The sequence below is a fragment of the Melospiza georgiana genome, chromosome 2 (genome assembly GCF_028018845.1).
Source record: "Melospiza georgiana isolate bMelGeo1 chromosome 2, bMelGeo1.pri, whole genome shotgun sequence".
Taxonomy (NCBI): Eukaryota; Metazoa; Chordata; class Aves; order Passeriformes; family Passerellidae; genus Melospiza; species Melospiza georgiana.
Genome location: NC_080431.1, coordinates 79521916 through 79538990, shown reverse-complemented (window position 1 = coordinate 79538990; position 17075 = coordinate 79521916). Strand labels below are relative to the sequence as shown.

At 45.2% G+C, this 17075-nt stretch overlaps 1 protein-coding gene across 2 annotated transcripts in view; it reads right to left on the bottom strand.

Annotated features, from left to right (window-relative positions):
• The window catches only part of EPHB6 (EPH receptor B6), a 66447-nt gene extending 59701 nt beyond the window's left edge, over positions 1-6746 (bottom strand). Inside the window, exon 1 of one of the 2 annotated variants that reach the window (XM_058045394.1) lies at positions 6646-6746. The gene's annotated coding sequence lies outside the window, so the exon portion shown is untranslated. Of the gene's footprint in view, positions 1-6164; positions 6542-6645 lie in introns of those variants that run through there. The other variant, XM_058045393.1, reaches the window with a different exon arrangement.
• Positions 6747-17075: the final 10329 nt, after the last annotated feature.

The following is a 17075-nucleotide window of genomic DNA, read 5'->3' as shown; positions in this document are numbered from 1 at the left end:
AAGCCTTTAAAAAAATAATCTAAAAACTAATTTTAAAAGAACTTTCTAAGGATTTAGAGCAAGTTCCCCTTCCCACTCTGACTTCCATATACACAACTCTTTTCAACACTGGACTGGTACAGACTATTGGCCAAGAGAAGCAGGAAATGTACAATTCATCGGACCCTATTCTGATCCTTTGAATTAGGACTGTTCAGTAGGTGTTAATTTATCAAACAGAGTAAGATCTGTTTTAGCTTAATTCTTTTAAAGAATTTAACATTTTTGTTTTTACTCTGTTTCTGAAGACTGATGTGCTTTCTTCACACTCTGTCATCACACACACTTTTTGGAGGGTAATCCATTAGACATAATCAAAAGAATTTATTTAGGAGACAATTTTTAAAGCGATTCCTCTCAGGTAACAGGGATCTAGTCACTAATTTGATTTCACAGAATCACAGAATGGTTTGGGTTGGAGGGGACCTTAAACACCATTTAATTCTGACCCCCTGCCATGGGCAGGGACACCTTCCACTAGACCAGGTCGCTCCAAGCCCCATCCAGCCTGGCCTTGAACACCTCCAGGAATGGGGCATCCACAGCTTCGCCAGGCAACCTGTTCCAGAGCCTCACTACTCTCTCAGTAAAGAATTCCCTCCTCTACACTAACCCTTCAAGTCTGAAGTCTTTCCCAGATATTGTATTGCTTACAGGTCCTTGCCAAAAGTCCCACTCCAGCTCTCTTACATTTGGGTACTGGAACATTTAGGCGCTCTCTTACATCCCCTTTAGGTACTGGAAGGCCACAATAATGTCACTCCAGAATCTTCCCCAGTCTGAACAATCTCAGCTCTCTCAGCTTGTCTTCAGAAGAGGTGCTTCACCCCTCTTCCTGGCCTTTTCTGGCCCTCCTTTCATGACCCTCCATCTTCTGCCCGAAGATGTCCTTAGCTCTTCCAAGAACCTGCAGTTCTCTGAGACCATCCAGAGCCACTTGTAACTCAAGAGTGGTAAAATCATCCATGAGAAACACACAGCCATCAACACCATTCTTGCAGTCTGAGCTAAGAGAACTTCTGACTGAAACAAGGAGCACAAGTCATGCATCATTCCCATTACGTTATTTCACCAAATGTCTTTCTGGTGCTCAGCCTGGGGCCCCAAGCAAAAAGGTAGCTACAGCAAGGCTCAAAATGAAGACTAATTACTCTTCAGCATCTGACTCCACATACATGTCCCAGCAGAACAAGGCACGTGCAAAGTAAGAAAATTCCCTCTGTCAAAGCCTCTACCTATCCCCTAGATTTTAACAGACTGCTGATTTACACTCAAGTCACCAGAATTTGTTCTCACATCACATGAGAACATCCTTATGTACTTCTGACGTGGTTAGATACTGGAAGAGGAGAAGACCACTAAGATCCTCTCTGCACTAGCAATGAAACAAACATTCCTCAACAGCACTATTCCATTCCTGACACCATAGTGATGGCAGTGCTAACTGCTGATATGGTAGCCCCTTTATGGACAACACATGCACCAAACGGGATTAGCAAACTCACTGAGAAGTGAAAATGTCAGTACATATTTGCATCCCCCTTGCTGCTGGCACCAGCTGAAAGCCTACTGACATTAGGAAGGGAAGGGACCATCTGGGAGACAACTACAGGCGTGCATCCCAATCCAGCTGTGCTTCCAGAGCTTCTTCCTGGCTCAAACCCAAGAAGGAGTAATTTCCAACATCTTCCTGGTGCAGAAAGCATTCCAGATTCTGCGTACTGGAATGAAATTGATCCTAGCTGTGCGTGAAACCTAACACTTGGAAATTCAAACAGTCTTATAAACAGCCCAGTTTGAATTTCCAAATTGAAATTATTCAAAACCAGCCCAGAAGGATCTGTAATGTTGTCCCTCTTGTGACATCCCACTCTCTTCTTAGAGAATAGTTAAGAAGATAAGAGAGTTCTGCCAAGGAACCATGCTTCCATTTGCAGACATCCCCAGGATCTGAGGGAGCCTGTGGTAAGCCTGATGCTAAAGGCTTCCACACAGGCGTCTGTATCCTACACACTGCCTCTGAAGTGGTCAGCTGGGCCAAACAGATTCATATCATGTGAGTGTTTTGCAGAAAGTGGGAGAGAGATCAGGTCATTTAGGGAGCTTTGAAAGCTTTACAGTAACTTGGAGAAACATCAGTATGCTAAAACAGAAATATCTTACAAAGAGCCAGTAGTTCTCAGTCTTTAGCTTCTAGGGTTTAATTACATGATTTAGACATGTTGGATATTTTCCAGAGACATGGCACAGAGCAAAAAACTGTACTTGGAAACTGCAGAATCAGCAGAGGAATCATTTACTTGGCAAGCTTAAGGAGACAGGGGAAAAAAAAAAAGCCTGTCTGAAAATGAAGTCATGTATGTTTCAATGTGCAGGTCTGGGCTGGCGAGAATTTCCATCCTAAGGTGAATCAAGAGCTTAAGGATTCAGCTTTCACGTGTAAGACTGCAGTTTTCAGGCTGGAGAGGCTGTGCTCTTACAGTACCCAGCATCTTCTCTGCTGCCAGGACAGCCTTTTTTCCTGCTCTTTGCCCGCAGCTGTGTGCACACACGGGCATGCGCACACGCGCGTGCACGCGGGCGTGGGGGTGTGCATGTGAAACGTTTGAACAAAAATCTTCTTGACAAGCAGGCCTGAGCAGCAGAATGCACAGGGGCCTCTGGAGGCACGGAAAACTGAAACCAGTGACTAGAAGAGCTTTTGTCAGAAGCGGTCTCAAGAACAACCTTCAAGTAGGACCTCTGTGACAGAAGCATCAGCTTGCTCCGTGATGACTTTTTAAGAGGCAAGACAGCACCTTCAGTATAAAATAAGGTGATAAGATCTCCAAAAAGTACATGCATTTTAATTGTATTTTTTAAAACACAACATATATTAACAGTACCCTTCCGATAAAATTCTATTTCTGGTGGCAGAGGAGTATTTCTTGAAAGCACAACAGAGTGCCTCTGAGAAGGAAGTACTAGTGTAGTTATTTATTAAGTTTAAAACTCCTTGTATAAATCAAGTGTGAGAAGAGTGACAACATGAAATGGCTTTTTCTTACTCAGAATTGCTGCTCACATGTTTGACTGCTGTGGCTGACATAAGCAATTAAGGAGCTTTTATCCTTTTGGGGGTCTGTTTACACAGCAGCACTGGAGAAAAAGTGATAGTTTGCTGTTGTACAACATCTACACAATTATTTAAAAAATACACCTGTGTTACATTTGTGAACACCCCTGAAGCCCATGACACTTCATGGTTGCCAAAGAGCAAACATGAGAGAAGAGTGATATCCAACCCAAGACTTATCAGGTAGAAGCTAAAGTATAAGGTCATAATGAGCTGGAAAACTGCTGAATGTGTGCAGTCGGTAGCTGGAAGAAATACTTTACCTGTATTTCTGTAAGATGATACAAAACTTGCTAACAAAATCAAAATCAACAGCAAGATATAACTGTAATATAATACTAAATCAAGTTTAAGAAAAAAACCAACAGCAAACAAGACTAAATAATGACAGTATTATAGGGGCTCATCAGTTTCCCCCTAAACCTTTAATCAACTTTTCACAGAAATAAGTCATTGAGATTTTTGAAAAAAATCATCACATGTTTATGACTAAAACCAGACAATCTGGAATATTCTTAATAAATACTTTTTAATGACAGCACCCTTTTTAGAAGACACTGCCCTCTTGTTTGCAGGCTAAATGACATTATAAAGCTCTAGCTTGACCACCAATTTGTACTTCTTCCACCTTCTGTTGTTTATGTGTGCAGTAAATACATGCAATATGGCCACAGAAATGAAAAATAAAAATATATTGTGCAACCTTAGGTGTGCTCCAAAAGCACTCTGCACTAATCTGTAGGGACTTCAGGTTAACCCTCTGCACAGGCACTGCTGATGGATAATGAAATACAAGGAAACTAAGGTTTTAGGGAAAGCAGATCTGAAGACAGGAGCATTCCTGAACCAGAGGAAAAGTATGCATAAATCTTCTGACAATCCAGGGAAGGAAAGTTGGCCAAAAACCAAAACTGTCTTAATTGGAGGCACAAGAGATAAGGGGGGGGAGAAATACACTAATCTCTTACATGATTCTCTGCATATGGCACATGCAATATCAGAGGGGAGAAGGGGAAGCCATCTGCACCTGGGCACAAAGAGGGATCCACACAGTGAATCCCTACAGGCATAAGGAAGACAATTCTCAATGGGCTAAGGGATCAGCTCCCTCGTCAGACACATCTGCTGGCAGCCTATGGGAGCACGCTGGAGAATAAGCAGCTGTCTCCTTGGAGCCACCAGCTGCCTTCCCCCCAAAAAGGATTTACACTGTGCCATTGGTCAGCCTCCAAGAAAAATACGGGAGGCAAAGACAGTAGCAGCCCTGGGCAAAAGAAAAAATAATTAGACATCTCCTCCCCAACCCCCTCCAAAAAGTCCTAAGATGCTCATGCCACAGATAACAGCTTGGAAGAGCTGAGAACTTCAGCACAATGCAAGAAAACATGACTTTCTGTGGGGTTTCAGTGATTAAATTAGAAAGAGATACAATCCTACCTCATACAATATCCAGTGCCCCAAAGTGATGCTTTTTCCAAAAATCAAAACACATGGCCATGCAAACAATTCTGAGCAGCTCAGTGCAAGAATGCCAAATAGGAGAGAACTCAGAAAACAAGAAAAAATGTTTAGTGGCTAAAGGGGCACACAAGTCAAGGAATTAAAAACTGCACCTATGTAACTTGGCTCAGAGAGCATACATGTAAAAAGGCAGAAAAGGAAAGGATGCAATTATGTGCAGTTATCTGAAGCTTGCCAATACATAAGCAAAGTAAACTGAAGTAGTGCAAGGTGTTGAATTTAGGGAATGAACTTCTAAAGAAAAACAGTATTTTTTTCTGCAATGAGATGGGGTGAGAAGGATTATTAGATTGCAGATTATCTTTTCCTTTCCTTCTCCCAATGGAACACCAGCATTGGAATTATTTCAAACTGGGAATGAAGAAATATCTAAAAGTAGCCAATAAATATTGTATTAATGGCTTAGGGCAGGTGGATCAGCTGTGACTAAACATGAGGTGCACCCACACCCAGTTCCATGTTTTGGATTAGAACCTATAAAACAATGAAAAAGGAAGCCTCCTCCTTCATTGCAGCTGAGGCTACAGATTTGTCTCTCTAACAGACGTGTCTGGTGGCAGCTAATTCTCCTTTGACTTTGTTGTTTCCATTTGCCCCCTCACTCTCCTTCATCATGAATCTGCATGACTTGGTATCTCTGCTAGTGAAGGATGCCCCTTGGGAGGAGATTTGCTTCCCCATCTTCACTCTCCGATTTCTGGAAGTTGTAGGAAAGGCAGGTGATACACTCCTTCCCAACCGAACGAGTGTGGTAATAGCAAGAGAAACTCCAGAGTAAGTGAAATCATCTTAGTGGATCCCACAAAAGGCAAAATAAAAATTACCCATCACAACAGCCCCTCCCACATTCACAGATTTATTTAGCTTGAGTAGTAGTAACTTGCATCATCTCCTTGAAAAATAGCCTAACATGGCTTTTCTCTGCCACAAGCACTCATACAGCCATCTGTCCCCCACAAGATCGCTGAGCAACCCTACCCACAGACAAGGCCACACAGCCTCCCCTGTGTCGTTCCACGAGGATCGCGAACCCACACCAGCATCCATCAAGCCCCACTTCAGAGACTTCAAAGGCAGCATTTCCTTACGGTTCTCCAGGGCTGGAGAGAGGGGAAACACGGCTCGTGGAGCAGACCAAAGGCAGCACGGCCGTGTGGAAGGGCACTGGGGCTGATGGCAGTCTCCGTGACCGGAGAGGCCGTGACCCGATTCCCCACATCTGTCCTCTCCGTGCCCACGGCCGGCACCTGACAGCAGGCGTGCGCTCGGGGGAGGGTCCCGGTAACGCCGCCTTTGAACAGCACACACCGGGAAAGGAGGCAAAGAACATCGCCTGAGGAGTTTTAACCCCTTTCGAAGTAGTCCCCGTTTGTTCTGTGCCCCCTCCCCCGGACGGCAGAGACCCGCGGGTACCCGCCACCACGTCCCGCTCGCTCCGAGCGCTCCGGCCGGACTCACAATGCCCGTCCTCGCCCGCCCGCCACGGTACCTTGTGCAGGACTCCAGCAACACCCCCTCCACTTCCCAGCATTACTCGAGCAGTGTTCGCAGGAGCCCTTCCCGCTAGAGCCGTGCCGCCCGGCCTCCCGGCATCAGAAAAGTTGGACAAAGACCATTTTCACCGCTCGAGTTGCACCATCCCGGCGGGCCAGCGCCAGCTCCCTCTCGCTCCGCGCCCAACGCCGCTTTGTCCCCCGGCCCCGGGCACAGCCTCTGGCCTCGCTCGACGTCTTTCAACAAGTCGGATGCTTGTGAGCAGTCCCGATCTTTGCGCTCCCCTCCAGGCCCTTCACCGGCAATGTCCTCTCCCCGCCCAGGTCCCCCTCCTGCAGGAGTCTCTCTTTCTCTCGCTTCCCAGGATCTGCCTTATCCCTTTCTCCAGGCTCCTCTCGCTCTCTCGCTTTCTCTCCCCCTTCCCTCCCTCCCTTCCTCGCCGTGCCCCTCCTCCATTCTCTCTCCGCCCCCCCGACCTGCTTTCCTTCGCAGAAGCCCAGCGACGGCAAATGGGGGTGGGGGCGCTGCGAGATCCCGCACTCTGAGGCGGCTGCAGCCACTCCTGTCACTTCCGCGGCCATCGCCATCCTGTGTTCCGCACGCCCCGCCGGCTCCCCCGGCCGCCGGCAGCCTCCCCTCGGAGCCGCTCCGCTGGGCGGGTCACTGGGCGGCACCGGCTTCCCTCCGCGATCCCAGGCTGTGCTGCCGAACCCCTCCCGCTTCCCCCAGCCAGCCTCTTCCAGAGGGGGATTTTCCAAAAGAGTCTTCCCTCACCGCCTGGTCTCCGCGGATCCCGAGCGCGGCCGCAGCTGTGCCCCAACCTCTGGCCGAGCCCCTGGCCCAGCCCCTACTCCTGCCAGGCTCAGGTCAGGAAGGACAGTGTGGCTGCACAAGTCTGATCCTTGGTCAGTCTCTCTTGACATTGTTGAAATCCTTGTTACTGTGTGCCATCTCCTGTTGGTCTGCATAACCCAGGCTCAAGTTCGTGCATCTGTGCTTACTTGTTCTCCACATCCAATGCTTCTTCTCTACGGAGCCTTGAAGAGGCTCCTCTGGACTGCTGTGTCCAGTTCTGGGCTCCTCAGTCCAAGAGAGACACAGAGTTCCAGGAGCGGGTCCAGTGGAGGGCTACAAAGATTTATTAACAGGCTGGAGAGAGCTGGGCCTGTTTAGCCTTTAGACGAGATGTCTGAGAGGGGGCTCATCAATGTCTCTAAGTGTCTGCAGGGAGGGTGCTGAGGGTGGATCCAGGCTCTTCTCTGTGGTGCCATGCACTAGGACACAGGGCAGTGGGCAGAAACTGATGCAGAGGAAGTTCCACCTGAGTATGAGGAAGAATTTCTTCACTGTGCAGGTGACTGAGCACTGGGATGGATATCCCAGACAGGTTATGGAGACTCCCTCACTGGAGATATTCCAGAACCATCTGGACATAATCCTGTGCCATGTGCTCTGGGATCATCCTGTTTGAGCAGGAAGGTTGGAGCAGATGATCCCTCCTGTGATCCCTTCCAACCTGACCCACGCTGTGATTCTGTGAAATGTCACAGAGGCAAGGTGCTTCCTTGATTCTAGGTACTGACAAACTTCAATCATGTGGGTGAATCAAACAGGGTTTCTCAGTTCTTCCAAAAGAGGACCTCACCTTCCAATGTGGAAAGAAAGGACTGAAAGCATCTTTCTTGAAGAATCTTTCTGGATGTCTCCTGTTTCTTGCTAGTATGAGAACAAGAGTCTACCTACTCATTCTGGAAATGTCACTGGGCTGCACACAGAGAAATGCCAGTGGATGAGGCACACAACATTACCCTCTGCTCGTTCCTACCATTCAGTGAGTTATACAGCCGAGTGGCAGAAAATGAGGGAGGGTGCAGTGAGCTAAACACAGCATGGATTAGGACTGGACAGAAAAGATATCAAAACCCAGTGCCTTACAATTCATAAATGCTTCTGTGATAACACAGAGCAGAATTTTGGGCCTCTGTTCCCAAAGTAACTCCTTTTGGTTTGAAGTATGAGCTTCACAACACACACAATAGAAAGTGACCGCGATTCCCTTCGACGTAAGACACTGGTACACATACAAAAGGAGAAAGCACATTCAATAAAGTTCTGCTTAAAAGAAGTACCATCAGCAGACAGTGACACATCTCAGTGTTCAAAAAGCTAGGGCTGGTTTCCACAGAGCACAGCCTTTTCTAGCAGTTCTGTATATATGCAGGGTAACACAAATACCTACTTCTTCCCAGACAGCATAGTTTCTTTCTTAATCCTCTCTGTGGGGGTTTCTAGACACCAATTACAACAGACCTCTTTCCTTCCAACTTTACTCCCTCTCCCTCCCCCCATCTGATTCTAAAAGAAATTTACTTCAGGAGAAATTGCAGGTATTCAGCTCCTCCTGGAATCTGGTCCTTACTAGCTGGGTAGCAAATTTTTGCACATATGTTTTCCTTTCTTCCTCGTTTTACTACTATGAGTAGCATCTGGCCCCTAGAAAGGAGCAGTGGGACTGTACCATTGCACCGGGGTCGGGAAAGAGGTTAACTAGCTGCTTTGTTCAATAGCTGCAGAAACACTTCCTCCCCTTTATGGTAACGGAATATTCCCCCCAAAACCTCCTCCTCCTCCTTCTTGTGGAATGAAAGCCAAGCATGAGCGAACTGCTACACTGAATGGGGAAGTCTGAGAAAAGTTCCTGTGCACGCGTGCACATGCAACATCCAAACCCTCTTTAAAACTTCACCTGGTGAAAGGATAGCTGACAGTCAGTCTTTTACGAAGGATTTATTTTTACATCAGCATTTTAATGTTTTTTCTCCAGTGTTGCAGCATTTTGCAATGCTGGAGAATGTGTATGTTTAAAAAAAAATTCCAGTTTCTGAAATCTTCTCTTTGCTAGGCAAACTAATGCACCCTACCAGAAAACCTCAGCCCTCTCAATATATAAACAACCACAGCCGACATGACAGAAACAGAGAAGAAAAAGCTCTCAATCCCAACTACCACGCATGGATCAGATTCTCAGGAGAATCTTAATTGTGACAAAACCAGCATATCTCATGCAACAGTGTGGCTGGCATGATAGAGAGCTGTGATCTCCAAAGAGGGCTGCATGCACCCCAGAGGGGTATGCAAGGCAACACATTGGTGTGCAGGAGGAAAGCAACAGAACTTCAGTAGTATGTAATTTATAAATAAGTAAATATATGTATAATGGGGGTGTATGCTAAAGCCTTTTACCAAGAGGAATATGTGATCAAGAAAGTTTGGAGACACTGACAAAGGCAATCATGTACTCCAAATTACACAGACAGACATTCATTTTATAGACATGATTCCACACAATAGTGAGTTTCAAATGTCCAGACACACAAACAGATCTCATAGTATTTAAAGTTGCAGTTATTAAAACAATGGTCAGAGCAGCGAAGCATAATTCATTTATCAAATACTCTCCTCACTGTGTGAAACGTGTTAGGTCTTGAAGAGAAAAGAATTGGAATGTGCAGGGCAGACCACACAAACCAAAGAGAAGAAAACCACCCATGAGAGAATAGCTGAGGAGGATAAAAGGGAGGGGTGAGGCTAAGACAAGGGGAATAGAGTTTCAAAGAAAAAGGAGAGAAGAAGGAGGGTAAGAGTAAGAGAGGTGGGAGACAGAGGTAGGGAAAGCAAGATACACACATTGCAACTATAAAAGACACACAAGGAAAGAAAGGGATGTGAAGAAGAAAGGGAGGAGCTGGGAACAGCAAATAGAATAGCAGGCAGAGTAAAGAATAAAAAGGGTACTATTTATACATGAGAGAACATGTTTGACAAGCAGTTTTGAAGCAGAACTATTTAGTGGATAAAATCTTCAAGAAGATTTTTTCAAGAGCAAATTTATCACTGCAACTGTCTGAAATAGCACATTTTCCTTCACAGATTTCTGGAAAATAATCATACAGCTCAGTAAACTAAAACCTTGTAATATCCTTCTAGATACCCTATATCCAAAGCCTTGTTGTTTTGTTTGTTGATGTGTTTGGTGAAGTACAAAGGTATTTTCTCCCTAAGAAAGCCTGGCACAGAAAGAGGAGAAGCCTACAGAAAATCCATAAGAGATAACTGAAGATAATTTGGGGAAGCACAGAAGTGCTGAGGGGCAGCTCAAGATGGAATGTGAAAGATCAGACCCTGCACTTTTACAGTTTCCACACTGGCTCTTGGCAACCATCAGTATACAGTATGCTTTTTAATTATTTTTTTAATCTTTATCACAAATAATGAGATTTTTTTTACCACCAAGAAGGCTTCTGAGTCTCAGTTCTCCCTTGAAACAAGCAGTGTTCTTCTTCTTGCAGACCAGGCTTATTCTCTGCTTTGTTCCTTCTTTGTCATTCACTTCTGCTTAGGGCTTTGCTTATGAGCTTTAATGGAAATAAATTCCAGAGAGGAGAAAAACCACAATCTACATTAGCTGACTATTCACCCACCTGTATTTTTAATTATTATTTTCATTATGTGTATCAGTTGTTATGAAAATTATCTTCCTTGACTATTATATCAAGCAATCTTTATAGTGTAACAGTGTATTAATTTTGTTAACATAATATTATTTCATATTTCATATTGTACACTGTATTGTCACAAAGCTGCGAAATTTTACTGAAGTTAGTAGTGTTCCTACTTAAGTAAAAGAAACTAAAGGGTAACCTAGTCCTGGCAATATGGACTTTGACAACCAAGATAACAGCATCATCTTAGACCACATCTTGCCAGCATCTTCTGGCATCAGAGCAAGTAATTATGGCAAGACTGAATCCAGGGATGTCTGGATCAACAGATAAGCAGAAAGAATTCTGCAAAAATGCAGGTGCTTTGCAGAGATTTACTGTTATTAATAATCAGTAGTGTGGGTGTAAGTGATTAGTCAATCATGTATTACCTGAATATTTTAAGGGTATAAGAATTGTGTGTAAAACCACATTCGGGTTGCCCCAATTTGGCTGGGACACCTCGTGCACGTGAATTAACATTTGCCCATTATAATTCTATGCTTTGCATCCTAACCTCTCTCTTCAGTTGGCACGGGCCAGTTGCAAATTTTCATGACAGTCTCAAAGGGGAAGAAACAGCTAGACTTGTGCCAGTTCACCAGAGCTACAGTCTGAATGTCTGTTTATCTATCCATTTTCCAGCATCCTACCTATGCAACCTGAGTGTTCTAACACACTCATCACACAGACTGAGTGCCAGCGGTCATCATGCTAACAGCCAGAGGGAAAAACAGCCATTTTTGCTGTGGACTAGGATTTGGGGAACCTTAAAAAGAGAAGTGTCTGCCTGGGAATCCATGACTGGTTTTACACTAAGCCTTGTTCCTTGCTGGGACCGGACACTATTTAGTCAATTCTGTGCAGACCTGCAATCCAGCTGTGTAAGTTCAATACTGCTACTAGGTTTCACCTGAATACCCAGACCTTGCAAATTAATTTTTTGCTTACTGGAACATGAGACACTACAGGGTTTCTGAAGCTGCCAAAGGGAGAAAAAGTAAAATTCATGAGCTCTTCAGCCATGGCTGAGGAACAGAAATGTGCAGTTAGAGAGATGGTTATTTATTTTGTATATGTTGTTATTAAAGTCCTATGAATTATTTAGAAAATATGAATGTATAGGTATATCTTTTACAAAGGGATTGAAGTTGTGAACTTGTATGTTTCACAATCTCCTCTATATTCTATAATGTACCTGAGACCAGCCCTGTCTATCTGCTGATCCATGTTGATCCAAGCCTCACTCACTTCCTTTGGATGTGTGCTGCAACCACAGTTTTTGACCAAGCAAGAAATTTCTAATTTCTCCTGTGAAAACTAGAAACTACAAACTCCTTTTGGAACAGCGCAGACAAAGAATCACTGTATTTTTTTCTGTAATGTCTGTTTGACTTGGAAGGAAGAGAGGCTCAAGTAAACTGCAATTATCCTATTGTTCTGTTGCTTCCATGAGAGTGTTTGGAAATATTCCATGCTTTAAGGAGATCTGTGCTGGATTTGGGTGACTGTTGCTCATCTGAAGAATGACTCCAGAAAGTTGCAGAAAATTTCATAAAGCTCTGCTTTCAGTTGCATGCTTATGCTCTAGTGGAAAAAATGTACCAACAGTTACGTAGATGGAAAGGGAAGTTGCACTTCCTAAGTGCCCTGGGATTTAAGCAAAATCACCCTGCTAAAAAGATCACATAACATACAACTTATTCTTGGAAGCCCAGTAGAAAAATAAGGACATTAAGTTACTGACATTGAAAGGCAGAGAGGTGAAGGCTTCACACCCTCAGGAAACTGAAGGGAATGGAGCTGAGCTTCTATGAAAGAATGTAAGGTACCCACAGGAGTTTTCTTTTTGGCTGCCAAAGAGGGTGACTGGTGCCACCCTATGTCCAGACCCATCAGTAAAGGTCTGTGAGCCTGCCCAAACTTGCATCGAGGGGTTACATAAATGACTGCCTTTCTCATTTAGCTCTTGGCTGAAAAATGAGTAGGAAAGGAGAACTACAAATTTAGTTGAGAATAAAATTATTTATTTTCTTTCAGAGAGAAAAAGAACGTGGGAAGTGTTAAAACAATTTTGTTTAGCATGAAGCTCCACTTAATGTAATTATTTCAGGAGTTTTTCAGAGAAGGGAGTGAATGGCTGGATAAATCTCCTGGCAGAAAAAGTGTTTCATGAACAGAACTGGTCTGTATCCTGGCAGCTCCTGAGTCTCAGTCTGAGCCAGTTTCTTCCCCGAGCAATGCTTAATTATTTGTAAGACATGGAAACATCTCAACAGAAAAATTACTTTCTAATTCAATCTCCCATGCACAGACTGGCATATTCAGGAACCCCAAGGTGGCAACATATTTCTAGAAAACAGCTTAAAAGCACTGTAGTGCAAAATAGGAATTTACTTCTAAGGCTGTAGTCCCACAGATATTTCAACTCCACAAGAATATGAACTTCTACAGAGACAGATAAGCTTACACTCTTTTTTTTCTCTGCCCTTTCCTCATCACCTTCCTAGTACTATCAGCAAAGATTTGTGCAGTGATCTGGATCAGGGACCTGATCTGTCTGAAAACTAATTCATGAAAAATTAAATGCACAATTTTGGTGTACATGGAGGAGACTTTATGGAATTGAATAAAATGCTACAGCTAGAAGATGGGTGGGAAGGCAAAGGGTGGGCAGGTTGGGGAGGGACAGTCAAGAGAGCTGATGTTTGTTTTAAGTGGCCATACGCCAATCCCCAGAGTATGAGGCCTTTGAAACTGAGTATCCCATAACAGGGATGTGTTTTCAGTACCCCTTGCTGTTGCAGTCTGTGTATGAAACTGTTCTCTTCCCACCAAAAATAAAGCTGCAAAAAAGAAAGAAAGAAAATCGCCAAGAAACTATGCAAGAAAATAAAGCTAAACCTGAAAATGCCTCTAGAAATTGCTGAAATGCCCTTGTTGAGTAAATCTGGAAAACACTGAGGGTGTCCAGGTGTGAAGTCACACAGGTTTAGCCACAGGGTAACATGCAAAGAGTAAACCCCCTATGCATTAGGCAGCACAGCTGCAGAAGGTGAGTAAGCACCTTGAAGGTAACAAAAGCAATGAACAACTGCTTATCTTCATCATGTTGGGAGTAATATATTACAATCACATCAGCTCTCTTGCTTTTCACCCTGCATCACAGAATTATAGAATCAAAGAATTATAGAATCACAGGATATCTTGAGTTGGAAGGGACCCATAAGGATCACTGAGTCCAACCCCTTGTTCCTCACAGGACTGCCTAAATCTAAACCATATGACTTAAATGCTCCTTGAACTCCAACAAGCTTGGGGCTGAAACCGCTTCCCTGGGGAGCATGTTCCAGTGACCAGCAGTGCTCTCAGTGAAGGAATTCTTCCTAATGTCCAATGTAAACTTCCCCTAACACAGCTTCATATAATTTCAGTGGAATGAAAAGACAATAAAAATGTCTTTATAAATACATCAGCAACAAATGGAGGGCTTAGGAGAATATCCATCCTTTACTGGATGCTGCAAGGGGATGAGGAAAAGGTACATAATAGACCTTCCTTGCCTCAGTCCTTATTAGCAAGACCAGTCGTTCTTCAGGTACTGAGCTCTCTGAGATGGAAGACAGGGAGCAGAATGCACCCCCATAATCCAATGGAAATGCTCAGTGACCTGCTGCAGACACACACAGGGCTTTGGATCCAGATGGAAGGGAAGATCCAGGGAGCTACAGACCTGTCAGGCTGAGCTCAGTGTCAGGGAAGGTCAAGGAACAGCTCATCCTGAGTGCCATCACACAGCATGTGCAAGGCAACCAGGGATTCAAGCCCAGCCAGCATGGATTTAGGAAAGGCAGGTCCTGCTTGATCAACCTGATCTCCTCCCATGACAGGGTGCTTAGTGGATGAGGGAAAGGCTGTGGATGTTTTCTTCTATCTGGACTTCAATAAAGCCTTTGACGCCATTTCCCACAACATTTTTTTGGCATAAACTGGCTGCTTATCACTTGGACAGGTGTACTTTTCACTGGGTTAAAAACTGGCTGGATGGCTGGGCCCAGGAAGTGGTGGTGAAAGGAGTTGTGTCCAATTGGCAGTTGGTCACCAGTGGGGTTCCCCAGAACTCAGTACTGGGGCCAGTCCTGTTTAATATCTTTACTGATGATCTGAACAAAGGGATCAAAGGCATCCTCAGTCAGTTTGCAGGAGATAGGCTGGGTGGGAGTGTTGACCTGCAGGAGGGCAGGGAGGCTCTGCAGAGGGATCTGGACAGGCAGTATCCATGGGCTGAGGCCAATTGCGTGAGGTTCACTAAGGTTGAGTGCAGAGTCCTGCACTTGGGTCACAACATGCAGAGTTACAGGCTTGGAACAGAGTGAAAGGAATGTGGCCCAGTGTAAAAGGACCTGAGGGTGTGGCTGAACAGGAACTGGCAGTGTGCCCAGGTGGCCAAGAAGGCCAATGGCACGTGTATGATCAATACTGTGGCCAGCAGGGCCAGAGCAGTTCTCCTTGTCACTGGTGAGGCCACACCTCGAATCCTGTATTCAGTGCTGGGCGTCTCACTACAAGAGAAACCTTGAGGTGCTGGAACGTGTCCAGAGAAGGGCAACAGAGCTGCTGAAGGGTCTGCAGCACAAGTCCTGTGAGGAGCTGCTGAGGTAGCTGGGGGTGTTTGGCCTGGAGAAAAGGAGGCTCAGTGGGACCTTAACACACTCCACATGTGCCTGAAAGGAGGTGTAACCAGGTGGGGGTGAGTCTATTTTTTTTATGTAGCAAGCAACAGGACAAGAGGAAACAATCTCAAGTTGTGCCAGGGCAGGTTTAGATTGGAAAATAAGGAAGATTTGTTCACCAAAAGGTTTATCAAACACTAGAACAGGCTGTCCAGGAAAGTGGATGAGTCACCATCCCTGGAGGCATTTAAAAGATGTGCAAATGAGGCAGTTAGGGACATGTCTTAGGCACAGACTTGGCAGTGTTTGGTTTATGGTCTTAAAGGACTTTTTCAACCTTAATGATTCTACATTTCCTTGTGTCCTGTCTTTGGTCACCAGAGAGAGACGATCAGCACCTCCCACTCAATTTACCCCATGAGGAAGCTGTAGGTCACTCCTCAGCCCTCTTTAGGCTGAACAAACCAAGCGACCTCTGTCTCTGGAAACCTTTTATCATCTTGGTAGCCTTTCTCTGGACACACTAACAATCTGATGTTCCTGTTACATTGTGGTGCCCAAAACTGCACACAGAACTCGAGGTGAGGTCACATCAAAGCAGAGCAGAGCAGGACAATCCCCTCCCTTGGCTGGCTGTGCCTGATGCACCCCTGGACCCAGTGAGCCCTTTTGGCTGCCAGGGCACTGCTGACTTATGCTCCACTTGCATCAACCCAAACCCCCATATCCCTTTCCACAGGGCTCTCCAGCCTCTCATCCCCCAGTCTGGACGTATTAGAGTCCAGGCTGTGAAGAGAGCAGACAAAGATTTGTGAAAAAGGTACGAAAAAGAATTGAAGAAAACCGTGGAAGTGTAATTTTGAACTAGACTCAGGAGAATAGCGAACAAGTAATAAATTCTTCCTCGCGCTGAAGTCCGAACGCAGAGTGAAGACGCTGTGTGGAGGGCCTGGCACTTGTCAGGCCCGTCCAGGCGAGCCCGGCGCTCCGGCTGCTGAGGGCGTACGGACACCCGGCGAGGCCATTTCGGGGCGCCCTTGCCCGGGCCGCAGGCTGGGCCGGTTCCGCGGCTGAAGAGTGCCGCCCGGCGGCCACAGCTGGCACTGCACCCCCGCACCGCCTCGTCCCTCGCGCTTCCCCGAGCCCGGCGTGTAAAAGCATCGAGTATTCAAATGTTAGAAATCCCGTGAAATAAATTAAAAACAAACAAACAAACAAACAAACAAACAAACAAAAAAACAAAAAACAAACAAACAAACAAAAAACTGGGACAGTACTAACCCTTTCCTTTTTTGGGTCACCACTAGCACTGCACAGTCCAGGGTACTGAATTCGGTAGGGAAAGTAATTTGAAACTACCTACCTAATCTCTAGCGTTTCAGGGATACTCATGAATTCTAAGTGACTGTGACTGATCACTAATCATTAACTACTCTCCTGATGGGCTTTCTCTGCTGCAGAAAGTACCTTGAAGCAACGAGTGCTCGCTGTTTAAAGTCATCATTATCCTACTGACACAGTCTGGTTTAAGTAAATATTTTTTTCAAAGTCTATGATTTCCACTGTGATGCTTGTTGAAGCTGTACGCCTTCAGCCAAGACAGTCAGGGTCCTGAGTGCACCAATAAGCTTTAATTGTTCTAGACAAGCTCACCTGCACTCTCCAACAATGCCGTTTCTGTCCCTTGCCCCA